This window comes from Oryzias latipes, chromosome 19 (assembly GCF_002234675.1).
Source record: "Oryzias latipes chromosome 19, ASM223467v1".
In the NCBI taxonomy this organism is placed as follows: domain Eukaryota; kingdom Metazoa; phylum Chordata; class Actinopteri; order Beloniformes; family Adrianichthyidae; genus Oryzias; species Oryzias latipes.
The window spans coordinates 21,106,092-21,118,314 of NC_019877.2; the positions used below are offsets into that span (position 1 = coordinate 21,106,092).

At 45.7% G+C, this 12,223-nt stretch overlaps 1 long non-coding RNA gene across 1 annotated transcript; it reads left to right on the forward strand.

The window, feature by feature from the left end:
• The first annotated feature begins 7,978 nt into the window (after nt 1–7,978).
• LOC105356597 lies at nt 7,979–11,343 on the forward strand. Its single transcript, XR_910703.3, has 3 exons — nt 7,979–8,337; nt 8,430–8,582; nt 8,707–11,343. It is a non-coding gene; the product is annotated as an uncharacterized LOC105356597 (long non-coding RNA).
• Nucleotides 11,344–12,223: the final 880 nt, after the last annotated feature.

Here is a 12,223-nt window from a genome sequence, read left to right on the forward strand (position 1 = left end):
TTTTAATGCATTGCATCAGAAAGAGACACAAAGTGCTGAGGATTAAACAACACATCTCACATATAGATTATCTTGTACAGTCCATCATTACTAAAATGCAGTTCTCTCTGTTTTTTTCCTTCCTGGAATAAACCAGACTAATTTGGTTTGCCTTTTTGCTTTTCCTCTTCCAAGTTAGCTTTCCGTCTGTGCTGACCTGTGGCCTCTCTCAGAAATGTTTGGAGTTATGAATTTCTTTTGTTCCCCAAGTGTTTTCTAGAGGAGAGGCTTGCTGATGTCAAGCAAAACCCCAACAAGATAATCCTTCTCAGTCTGTGGTCCGGCCTCACGCAGTCCTTCAGTTTAGATAGATTAGATAGATAGATTTGCTTTATTGTCATTGAAGACAATATTATCATTATTGACATTGAATCGCCATCAGTGCAAGAATAGCAAGGAAGGAACATCATAATACAATATCACACAAACAAACATTATATATAAGTGTGCAAATATAAAACTGTAATGAAGAGTGCTGCAATTAGTGTGCAAAATGCGTACTAAAATCGTCTGTAAACATGTCAGAAGTGCAAGAGGTAGCAGTGAGGTAGAGTGTTGACACTGTGGAAAGAGTAAGTAGACAGGAATATGGATTTTTATCTGTGCATTTTGGAATTGAGGATGGTTATTGCCTTTGGAAAGAAGCTGTTTTTTAGTCTGTTCGTTTTGCTTCTGATGCCTCTGTAGCGCCTCCCGGAGGGCAGCAGGTGTAACAGGTCTGAGCCGGGGTGTGAAGTGTCATTCAGGGCTCCAGACTAACTTTTTTCACTAGGAGCACTGTGGCCCCCAACTGAAAATTTTAGGGGCACAACCAGAAAATTTAGGGGCGCATACCGTAAATCAACATGCTAACCAAATCTACTAATTTCCACTGTATTACTAATAAATACTTTAATAATAGATGCAGAAATTACAATGCGCTGTTTCACATTCAGTGTCAGATTTTATTCTGCACTTTTGAAGATGCAACAAGAAGGTAAACTGACAGCAGCATCGCTGTCATGACAGTACAAATAGTAAACAAAATACCATAAATTTAGAATAAAAAAAAGTTTTTAGTAACAAAGTGATTACCGTAGTAACCTTTCGGTCATTTCACAGTTTCAAACAATACTTAAATGTCTGTAAATATTAGGGGATGGAAATTCATCTTGGTGACACCAAATAAGTGCAGCCAAGACGCACAATAAGCGTGTTTGAGATCACCCAGATGGACGCAACGCTGCGCAGATCATCTGGTGTGTGACATATATTTTTGTTTTTGCTCCAACATCACCTGTCAATCATCACAAAAATATCACGAGAAAGGGGCGGAGCAAGGCGCCAACCTACACAACACAGCTGGAAATTTAGTACTGCACTGACTGAAAGCTGCCCTACAGACTAGAAAATAATGCATTATGGGACATGTGTCCTGATGGGTTTTGGTAGTTCAGTGATCAATTAAAATAATTTAATATGCCAACTGATTAAAAAAAGGCTACATACATTACAAAACATTAAAATAATTATAAAAGATATAATATCACAAATCACAGATCATACTAAGGGGAAGAGGAATATTAAAAGTAAATTCAATGTTAAGGACTACAACTTCCTGTCCTCCTTAAGTCTCGCTGCAGCTTCGCCTTCATTCCCCCCCCCACCCCCCACCCCCGGTCACCCCCACCATCCAGGCGCGGCGCTGGTTCATCTTAGACACGTCTATCGTTGCATTTTCCCCACGTGTTTTAAGTGAGTCTAAGACTAAATCGTGTTGTCGCTCACACGTGTTTAATGTTAGAGCCCCGTTAGCTGTCACGCATGTAGGTGTGGGACATTTATTCTCCTCAGCTGACCATCTCGCGCGGAAGCGGTGAGCTGCCGTTCGTACATGAGTCGAACCTTGGTTTGCTTCACGAGGTTGAGACCCCTGCTGTACACTCTGGCACTGGTACACTAACCGCAGGTCTGAAGAACGAATCAATAGTTCACTTACTCATAGCTCAGACGCACATATCAGGCTGTGATGATATTTGTCTCCGTTTGCTTCCCACAGATGTTTACGTGCTCTCGATTGTCTCCAGTGTTTGCGTGTGTGTGCGCTCGCGTCTCATGAGTATGTGTGCGAGTTTGTGTGCGCGTGTTTGCGTGCGTGTGCGCTCGCTTCTCATTGATTATTTCATTGATCATTGATGTGCCCCTTCCATGTTTAATGTATAAAAAATACGGAGGGTGGGGGAGGCAAATTTACTGTTCGCACATGTGCGACTGGATGTAAAATTCAGTCGCACACTCTCTGTTCAAGTGGCTGAGTTTATATATTTTTATATCACCAACACACGAGACACGCTTGTAGCTTCACACAGGTTCCGCTTTTATTCAACTTCCCTCCAGGCACAAATCCACCCATACAAAGGTTCCTACCCCTTTGTGTCACCTGATACTACATCCCCCTTTCTTAAATGAAGAACGTCAGGGTAACATAACAAAAAGATTTCTCATCAGTAACACTGCACTGCTCCTCTGTAAAGTGTTCATACACATAACCAACATGAAGTGCACATCCTAGTGAAACCATTAACAACTCCATGCATTTCAACATAAAACCACAAACTACTATCTATGAGGAATGAGATAGACTACTCAGATCCTCAATCTGAGTGTGGGGATTATTCTGCCCCAGAACTCACTCAGTTCCTATTGTTTGAACAAACATAGTCCTTTAGGTACGCTGGCGGCGCCCTGGCTCTTACTGGAAACCGTCTCTCAGACACTGAAGTTTCCTGTTCCAACTCGTTTTCTTCAGGGGCCACACTTCCTCTCGTATTTTCCGGGGGAGAAAGAGTAGGTGTTTCTGGAGCCACAGGAGTTGGTGAAAGGTGGTATCTGTTCCTCCACAGGACCCCCTTTGGTGTATCTATGACGTACGACCTTGGAGTATTTGCAGCCGAAACAAGCGTGCCTCTCTCCTGCAGACCTTTAACCCACACATGATCTCCAGGCTGTAACTGAGACAAATCATGTGCTCTGTGTCTGCTGTTATAATCTTGCTGAAGCTTTTGTCTGTACTTCTGCTCAATCTCCCTCAGCCTCTTCATATCCGCACCTTCTGGATTAAGCTGAGAAGAAATCATAGGAACAGTTGTTCTTATCCTTCTACCCATCAGAAGTTCTGCAGGGCTGTATCCATTCGCTGGAGGCGCAGAACGATAAGCCATGAGAGCAAGATATGGATCCCCAGACTTCTTGAGAAGATTCTTTACCGTCCTCATAGCTCGTTCCGCCTCACCGTTGCTCTGTGGGAAATGCGGGCTTGAAGTCACGTGTTTGAAGTTCCAGCAGCGCACAAAATTACGGAAGTGCTCAGAACTAAATTGTGGTCCATTATCCGTGCGCACCTCATCCGGAATGCCGTGTCGTGCAAACACAGATTTAAAGTGTTCAATAACACCTTCAGATGTAGATGTCAGCTTGGCCACCTCAAAATACCTGGAATGATAGTCCACCACAATCAAGTAATGCTGTGAACCAAACTGAAACAGGTCTGCTCCTACTGTGGACCATGGTCTTGTAGGAAACTCAGTAGGAATTAAAGTTTCCCTCAGGTTTGTTCTCTCACGAGCACAGACATCACATTTTTCTATCATTTCTGTTAACTCTTTACTGAGACCTGGCCACCAAACTGACTGCTTGGCTCTTGCTCTGCATTTGGTTATCCCCAGATGTCCTTCATGCAGCTTTGAAAGAATGTCCTTCTTCAGTGATGCAGGAATCACTATTCTGCTACCGTAAAGTAGCAAACCGCTGTGAACTGAGAGATCTCCTGAGTACTGCAAGTAAGGCTGCAGGGATCTGTCAGCTGAGAATTTATCTGGCCATCCTTCCACGCAGCACTTTTTGAGTTGCTGAACTATGACGTCATTCTCCTGATGAGTCTTAATTTGCTGAAGCCTGCTCTCAGTAGCTGGTAGGCTGCTTATGACCGCGTCCACATACAGGTTGATATCTTCCTCCGATAAGTCAGAATCAGTCCCTCCAACAGGAGCTCTTGACAGAACGTCTGCCGTTGCGATGTTTTTGCCTGCGACATGAGAGATGGTAAAAGAAAACCTCATCAGTCTCATACGTAAGCGTTGTATGCGGGGTGGCAGCTCATCCAATCTCTTTGATCCCAGCAGTGGGACTAACGGTTTGTGATCCATTTCCATGTGAAAACATTTCCCGATGAGAAACTCTTGAAACCTCTCACATGCCCACGTCAAGGCCAACGCCTCCTTCTCAATTTGGGCGTAGCGCTGCTCTGTTTCGCTCAAAGCTCTGGACGCATACGCGACCGGTGTCCATCCTCCATTTTCTTGTTTTTGGAGGAGAACCACGCCCATCCCATAGGAAGAAGAATCTGCAGACACCAGCGTTTCAGCATTTGGGTTATACAGAGCGAGTCCCGGGGGTGTCGTCAGATCAGCTCTGATACTCTCAAAGGCTTTCTGCTGCTGTGAACCCCAGTTCCACATGTTAGACTTCCTCAGCAGGTCTCTCAGAGGGCGTGTCTTTTCTGCTAGGTGAGGCAAAAACTTTCCAAGGTGATTTGCCATTCCAAGAAAACGTCTCACCTCGCTCACATTGTTAGGCTCCTGCATGCCTGTGATGGCTTTAACCTTTTCAGGGTCTGGGCTGACGCCTGATCCTTCAATAATCTGACCCAAGAATTTTATCTTGCTTTTTGAAAACTCACATTTGTCATTTAACGTGACACCTGCCTCTTGGAGACGAGATAATGCTCTTCTCAGTCTCTCATCATGTTCTTCTTGTGTGGTTCCCCAGATGAGAACGTCATCCATCTGACACAAAACTCCTTCGAGACCCTCCAGGATACGTGACATTCGTTTCTGGAAGTGCTCGGGTGCAGACGAGATCCCAAAACACAGACGATTGTAGCAGTATCGTCCAAAAGGAGTTATAAAGGTAGTCAACAGAGAAGAGTCTTTAGATAGTGGAATCTGCCAGAATCCAGCATTAGCATCCAACTTTGAAAAGACTTTGGCTCCAGCCAGCTGCCCTAATGTGTTTTCAACAGACGGAAGAGGATGTTTTTCTCTTAACACAGATTTATTCAGTTCAGTTAGGTCAGTGCAGATCCTCACCCTGCCTGTGCGTTTTGGCACCACCACCATGGGTGCACACCACTCAGTTGGCTGGTCTACTTTTGAGATGACCCCCTGCTGCTCCATTCGGGTCAGCTCCTCCTTAACCTTTGGCATAAGGGGAAGAGATATGCGTCTTGGTGTGGACAGAGAGAAAGGCTGAGCGTTCGGTTTCAGCACAATGTTGTACTCTCCCTCCATTTTTCCGAGTCCACTGAAAAGCCTAGGGAACTCCCTTTTAACAGTCGCCGTGGAGTCCAGAATGATGTTCTCTACTCTGGCAACCAGCTGTAGAGCAATAGCTGCTGTCCCACTCAGGAGCGGCATACTCAAACCTTTCACAACATAGATGTCCTCCTTTGTGTTTTTGTTATTTTTGTGAAGGTTAGCTGTGAACATACCTTGGACTTGTAACCGTGAACCTCCTGGTCCTCGTAAGACTTTTGTTGGCTTCTCCAGCTTGCCAAACTGTCCTTCTTTGCACAACGTCTCTGAAACTGCAGTCACATCAGCTCCAGTGTCAATTTTAAACACTGTGCTATGGCTGTTCACATCCACTTCTGTGATCCAAGGACTTATTGTGTTTTTATCAGACATTGAACCTAAAAAAGCAAATCCATCATTTGAGTCCTCTGTCACCATAGCAATTTTCATGTCTTTCCTCTGTTTGGTTCTGCAGACTCTTGCATAATGTCCCTTTTTCCTGCACTGATTGCACACTGCTTCACGTGCTGGGCATTGCTGCATGCTATGTCCTCTTGAATCTCCACATCTTGTGCACTGAATTACTGTGTCCTGTGTGTGTGTCTTTACTTTTTGGCGGTGTGGCGGTGCTCTTGTCTTCGCTCGCGCGCCGCCGTGTTGACGCGCGTGCACGCCATCCACTTGCACATCCGCTCTGAAGTTACTGTGAAGCATCTCTTGCTGCCTTTTAACCTGCTCACTCTGTCGTGCTCTATTAACTGCTTTTTCTAAAGTCAGCTCTGGATCCATCTGTAGTTGTTCCGATAACCGTTTGTCTTTCAAACCCACAACAAATCGGTCTCTCACCATCTCGCTGTGAAGAGCGCCGTAGCCGCAGTGCTCCGCCAGGCATTGCAGCGCAGTGTGGAAGCTGTCGACCGTCTCTTCCATCTCCTGCTGTCGTTGGTTGAACTTTGCTCTTTCAAAAATTATATTTCTGCGAGCCACGAAATGAGTGTCCAGCCTTGTCTTGACTGTGTGGAAGTCGACTGCCTCCTCCGGACTCAGGTGCAGCGAGACCAGAATATCCTCGGCTTCCTCCCCCATGGAATAAATCAGCGCATTCACTTGGTTCTCCTCGGCTTGAGTCTCCAAACCAGACGCAATCCGGAACCTTTCAAAACGCTTTATCCACTTAGGCCAGTCATCTGCCTTGAAGGAAAACTTCTGAGGTGGGGGTACCTGGAATCGACTCATGGCGGCCGTCCCGGACTTCGATGGCGACTACGAGCGGCAAAATCCACACTATTATTTTTATCCTGAGTTCTTCAGTTCAAACCCCTCCTGGGTTCACTTCTGACACCATGTTCAAGTGGCTGAGTTTATATATTTTTATATCACCAACACACGAGACACGCTTGTAGCTTCACACAGGTTCCGCTTTTATTCAACTTCCCTCCAGGCACAAATCCACCCATACAAAGGTTCCTACCCCTTTGTGTCACCTGATACTACACTCTCAAATTTTGGTCGCAAAATGAGACCAATTGCTCACAGTCTGGAGCCCTGTCATTGATAATGTTTTGAGCCCTAGTGATATAGCGTGCAGGGTAGATGTCCGTCAGGGTGGGGAGAGGACATCGAATGATTTTCTGAGCCGTCTGTACGACTCTCTGCAGCCTCTTCTTATCCACGGCCGTGCAGCTGCCGAACCAAACAGTTATGCAGTAAGTAAGCAGGCTCTGGAGGGATGACTGGTAGAAGGTCAGCAGCAGGTTGGTCCTGATGTTGTTCTTCCTGGGGACCCTCAGGAAGTGCAGACGCTGCTTAGCCTTCTTGGTGCTGGCTGTGGTGTTGGCTGTCCAGGAGATGTTGGCAGAGATGGTGATGCCGAGGAACTTAAAGGTGTGGACCCTCTCCACATGCTCCCCATTAATAAGGAGGGGGGTTGGGTCCGCGCCATGTTTCCTGAAGTCGACAATGATCTCCCTGATTTTGTTCGGTTTGTGAGGAAGTTGATGATCCAATTGCATGTGAGGGGGGAGCAGTTTGTCGCAGAGTATATCTGTGATTATTGTGATGAAAGCAGAACTGTAATCCACAAAGAGCATCCGGACGTAGCTCTGCTGCTGCTCCAGGTGGTTCAGCGCGGAGTGGAGAGCCACGGCTACGGCGTCCTCTGTGGATCTGTTCTTGCGGTATGCGAACTGGTGGGAGTCCAAGTCTGTGGGAAGGTGGTCTCTGATGTGCGGGAGGATCAGCCTTTCAAAGCACTTCATTATGACCGGAGTGAGGGCCACTGGGCGATAGTCGTTAAGGCTGGTGGTAGGACACGTTTTGGCACAGAGATTATGGTTGCTGATTTCAGGCAGGGTGGGATTACTGCCTGGGCCAGGGAGAGGTTGAAGATCTTTGTCAAGGTGGGGGCGAGCTGATGGGCGCACGCCCTGAGCACTTTGCCCGGAACTCCGTCGGGGCCAGCAGCCTTCTTGGGGTTCACTGCTAGGAGCATTCGTCTGACGTCGTGCTCCTGTACAGTGAGTGGGGGTGTGCTGGGGCCGGTGGGGGTTGGGGGTGGGTCTGGGGTGGAGGGGGGGTGTTGGGTGGTTTCATGGCGAGCAAAGAAGCAGTTAAGCTCCTCTGCCCGTGTAGCATCAGACGCTGCCGTGGACACATCACAGCCGCTGAAGTTGGTGATGTCCTGGATGCCTCTCCAAACTTCTCGCAGATTGTTGCTGGAAATGTGAGACTCTAAACCAGGGGTGTCCAAACTACGGTCTGTTTTTATTGGCCCGCAGCAAATTTTGAAAATATAATTGAATATGGCCCGCACATGGCGCTTGAGCTCAACTCTGTTGCACTTCTCAGTTTCAACACTAGATGGAGTCGGTCACAGAAAGGTGTTTCTCCGCTGTACAAAATTAAGCAAAGAAGAATATTTACCACGAGACCCCAGAAATGGCAGCACTGAAGAAACGCAAGATAGAAAGTGAGTGTACAAGATTTCAAACACGGCGGGAAAAAAGGAATATTTCTTTAAGGAAATCAACGGGAAGTGTGTCTGTTTGATTTGCACTGAAGATCTTGCCGTGATGAAAGAGTAAAATGTCCGTCGGCACTATGAGACCAAGCATCAGAGCAGCTACGCTTCGTACACGGCTGCCGAACGAGCACAGAAATTCAAGCAAATGGCAGCTAGCCTGCAAGCTCAACAACAGTTTTTTTCCCATCACGGTGAGGCAACACACGCCGTCCATCCAGGCCTCCTTCACTATTTTCCTCGTGTAATTAGCAGCGTTACACGAGGGGTTGTCGCCTGCCTGTCTCTCCTAATAATCGCCTTCATGTCTCCCCACAGGCTTCATAAGAGCAAAGGGCACAGGCTTAGGAAGTAAAGGAAGCTCCTATGAGCCGTCTCCGTCTGACACCTACAAGGATGCTGTTCGCAAGGCCATGTTTGCACGCGTCACAGAGAGTGAACCTAAAAGGTGAAGAAAATGCATTCTGAACTGTGAAAAAGTATTCCCTTTATGTAGAAAAGAACTTTTTGTTTTTGGAATTTTTTTTTGTTTATAGCTTCATATTTTGTCACAGAGTGTAATTGTAAAATGAAGCTTTCTAAATTGTGTGCGTCAAATTGTGTGTTAAAATTGTCCTCGTTGGTCACCCATAAGCCCCTTTTTTTTGGGTCTACTTTTCTGAGAAAACAGTCGACTCTTTATAATCTACAAAATCATGCGCTCTGCCAGTCAACCACACTAACGGCTATGTATGTGAAGATCTGCTGGCTTCAGCTGCTCAATTAACCCGTTCTGAACTGCCTGGTTGGAATGAGGTTTCATTGTCTGAGTGAATGTTTCATTTTGACGTGCGCTTGTTTTATGTGGCACAGATCAGCATCACTGCTCCCACTGAGAGCAATGTTCTTCACATTACAGGTGAGTTAAAAATACACAGTAATCGTGTCGATATGTCACCTCTTGTGTGCGGCCCGGACCTTTGCTCATTTTTCTGTATTTGGCCCTCACCAAAAAATCTTTGGACACCCCTGCTCTAAACGCATCCTGTGGTCTGCCTTGGCTGCTTTTACTCCTCTTTTCAGGTCAGCTCGGGCAGCACTGTATAGCGCTCCGTCCCCTGACCTGAAGGCGGGGTCTCGAGCTCTGAGGAGGGAGCGGACTTGGCTGGTCATCCAGGGTTTCTGGTTTGGAAAAATCCTGATGGTTTTGTCCACAGTCACATTCCCAATGCAGAACTTTATGTAGTCCAACACTGTTCCTGAGAGTGTCTCCAGCTCCTGATGGTGGAATAAGTACCAGTCTGTCTGCAGGAAGCAGTCCTGCAGCAGTGGAACGGCATCCTTAGGCCAGACTGTGATGGTCTTTGTGGTGGGCTTAGATTGGCGTCTGAGGGGGGTGTAGGCTGGGAAGAGCAGGAGGGAAAGATGGTCTGACTGCCCGAGGTGGGGGAGGGGGATGGCTCTGTATGCATGCTTGATGTTCATGTAGACATGATCCAGAGTGTTCTCCCCCCTTGTAGAACACTTCACATGCTGATAAAACTTCGGGAGAACAGTCTTTAAATTGGCCTTATTAAAGTCTCCTGCCACAATCGGGGTGAGCCCGTAGGTTTTTGTTTATGACGTTCAGCAGGAGAGAGAGCGCTTTGTTTACGTTGGCGTCTGGCGGGATGTACACAGCCATGATAAGCCGTTTCTCTCCCCTTGGACTCCTGCTGCAAAGAGCGTCCCTCACAGAAGAAAGTGAGCCCCCCTGTCACTATCCACTGTCATGGTTGGACATATTAGAAGTCACTTCTCTAATGCAAACTGCTGCTCCACCTGCTGGTCTATGACAGTGTTGCTCCCAGAGGCTCCTTTTTCTCATGGTGACCTCTGTCAGGTTGCAGACCCCTGAGTCAAAAACTAAAAGTCAGAATGGTTAAAAGTTGTTGAAGGCTTTTGTGCGGCCAACAGCAATACTAAAGGGCATTTTCCCAACAGAATGAAAAGAGCAAAAGCTATTCCACTGTATGAGTTTGAGGATGAGCACAGCGTCACAAATCACAGACCTGTCTCTACACTGCAACAACATTTGAACATTTTAGAAAAACTCTAGAAATTTATGAGGTTCTAACTGACTGACAAGAGATCTTAAAAGATAAAACTAGAGCTACGTTCAAAAAGAAATAAGCAGTGGGGACATTTACTAAAAAAAAACATTTGACAATATTTATTTACTAGAAGGAGCTGAATTTGCTGAAAAAATGGCTGAAAATTTGAAGATGTTATAAACTTTGAAATGATCAAATTTGGCCATAAATAAAGTGAAAACAGCACAAGAACAAAGAAGATATGTTTGTTAAAATGGGAGCATCGGGTATCATCAAAGCAGAGAAGTTGTGCAGCACAGCTCACGTGTCTCGCCATGACGACGCCACCAAGCAGGTACAGTGGACAGGAGCTGTTCTTCATCATTTAGTGAGAAAACAGCTGTTTGTTTTGTTTGATGTCATTCCCTCTACCGTCCAGCAGGGGGCGGTGTAGGAGCAACAAGAAACAGTGTTTTTCACTAAAAAGAGAAAACTTGTTCAAGTTTCCAGAAGCTGCTGGATCAACAACTGTGGGAGTTCTTGTCAGAATATTCTGATGAAGAGTACAGAGTAGATCAAAAGGCTGGGTCTGGATGTTTCCTCAGGCTGTGCTACAGCGTCTACTCTCAGGTGTGATCCCACTGCTGAGCGGCACGCGGGCTTTGACCTGCTCCGTTTCCGGCCTGGGCCGGTTCACCCGTCCTTGGACGACCTGGTCTCCCCGGGCTCCCCCAGAAAGACCATATCGGTACCGAACTCAGTGCAGACACCCAATCAGCACAGTCCACTGCAGCTCAGAGCTCCTGAGCTCCAACCATCCTCCAGCCTCAGCCTCCATGAGCGCAGATTACAGGCGCGCGCCACCACACCCGGCAGGAAACACAGATCAGCTGTTGGACTAAGATGCTGCAGTCATGAGAGCAGCTTCTGGAATAAAAGCCTGCAGTTTTTCACTCTCTTCATTTCTGTCCAATAGGCCAAATATCTTAATTACCGTAGGTCTATAGGCCTAAAAAATATATTTCTCCTAAATATTTTTTTAGTATATTTAGGAAAAAGTCTTCAGTAACCTATTTTTATTTTGTTATTTCTTTAAATGATATAAACTATAATTGATTTCTCTGTTTTATTTTGTTTTGTAAAACTCTAAAGATCTCTTAGGATATAAATTATAAAATAAAATGGGTTTTGCTTTTCCATAATTGTATCTTTTTACTTTTATTTGTCACAAAACTGGCCAAAGAGAACAAAAGTACAGTAATAAAGGAAACAAAAAATAGTGAATACATGTGGTAATTGTTAGAGAACATTTTTTTGTATTTTAATTTACCTTGTTTCATTGTTTTATTGTTTACTGCTTTTATTAGTGTGTTGACCTTTTCATTTTTATTTTAACTGTTATTTCCGGTGCTTCCTCAGCTGGAGCCTCCCCCTCTGGGTCGGCTGCTGTTCAGCCCCTGCAGCTCTAGATGGGGATCTGCATCCAGCGAGATTTGACACACAACGCATGCGAAAACATGTGTTTTGCAAACGCAAAAAAAGTTTTAGAATGCAAAACAAAACTTTGAAAGCAAAAAAAAAAAATAGCAAATATTTAATATTTTCATTTGCAACTTAGAAAGTTTTGTGTGCAGAAATATCAATCCATGCTTCTGGCAGCCTATACGGTTATTCACAGAGAGGGAGGTCCAAACTATTAGCATTTCCAACATCTTGTTTTCGTGCTCAGCCTATTTCTCATTGTCTTTCCCCACCAGTTAGCGGGTGGGAGGTGTGAAAGGAGT